The sequence below is a fragment of the Coregonus clupeaformis genome, chromosome 32 (genome assembly GCF_020615455.1).
Source record: "Coregonus clupeaformis isolate EN_2021a chromosome 32, ASM2061545v1, whole genome shotgun sequence".
Taxonomy (NCBI): domain Eukaryota; kingdom Metazoa; phylum Chordata; class Actinopteri; order Salmoniformes; family Salmonidae; genus Coregonus; species Coregonus clupeaformis.
Genome location: NC_059223.1, coordinates 3,588,910 through 3,590,104, shown reverse-complemented (window position 1 = coordinate 3,590,104; position 1,195 = coordinate 3,588,910).

Genomic DNA, 1,195 nt, shown 5'->3' with positions numbered 1-1,195 from the left:
TCTTCATTCCACAAAAATACCCATAATGACAAAGAATAAACAGGTTTTTAGACATTTTTGAAACCTTATTTACATAAGTATTCAGAACCTTTTGCTATGAGACTTGAAATTGAGCTTAGGTCATTGATCATCCTTGAGATGTTTCTACAACTTGATTGGAGTCCACCTGTGGTAGATTCAATTGATTGGACATGATTTAGAAAGGCACACACCTGTCTATAAGGTCCCACAGTTGACAGTGCATGTCAGAGCAGAAACCAAGCCATGAGGTCGAAGGAATTGTCCGTAGAGCGCCGAGACAGGATTGTGTCGAGGCACAGATCTGGGGAAGGGTACCAACAAATGTCTGTAGCATTGAAGGTCCCCAAGAACACAGTGGCCTCCCTCATTCTTAAATGGAAGAAGTTTGGAACCGCCAAGACACTTCCTAGAGCTGGCTGCCCGGCCAAACTGAGCAATCGGGGAGAAGGGCCTTGGTCAGGAGGTGACCAAGAGCCCGATGATCACTCTGACAGAGCTCCAGAGTTCCTCTGTGGATATGGGAGAACCTTCCAGAAGGACAACTATCTCTGCAGCACTCCACCAATTAGGCCTTTATGGTAGAGTGGCTGGATGGAAGCCACTCCTCAGTAAAAGGCACATGACTGCCCACTTGGAGTTTGCCAAAAGGCACCTGAAGGACTCTCAGACCATGAGAAACAAGACTCTCTGGTCTGATGAAACCAAGATTGAACTATTTGGCCTGAATGCTAAGCGTCACGTCTGGAGGAAACCTGGCACCATTCCTACAGTGAAGCATGGTGGTGGCAGCATCATGCTGTGGGGATGTTTTTCAGTGGCAGGGACTGGGAGACTTGTCAGGGTCGAGGGAAAGATGAACAGAGCAAAGTACAGAGAGAGAATCTTTGATGAAAACCTGCTCCAGAGCGCTCAGGACCTCAGACTGGGGCGAAGGTTCACCTTCCAACAGGTCAACAACCCTAAGAACACAGCCAAGACAACACAGGAGTGGCTTCGGGACAAGTCTCTGAATGTCCTTGAATGGCCCAGCCAGAGCCCGGACTTGAACCCGATCGAACATCTCTGGAGAGACCTGAAAATAGCTGTGTAGCGACGCTCCCCATCCAACCTGACAGATATTGAGAGGATCTGCAGAGAAGAATGGGAGAAAGTCCCCAAATACAGGTGTGCCAAG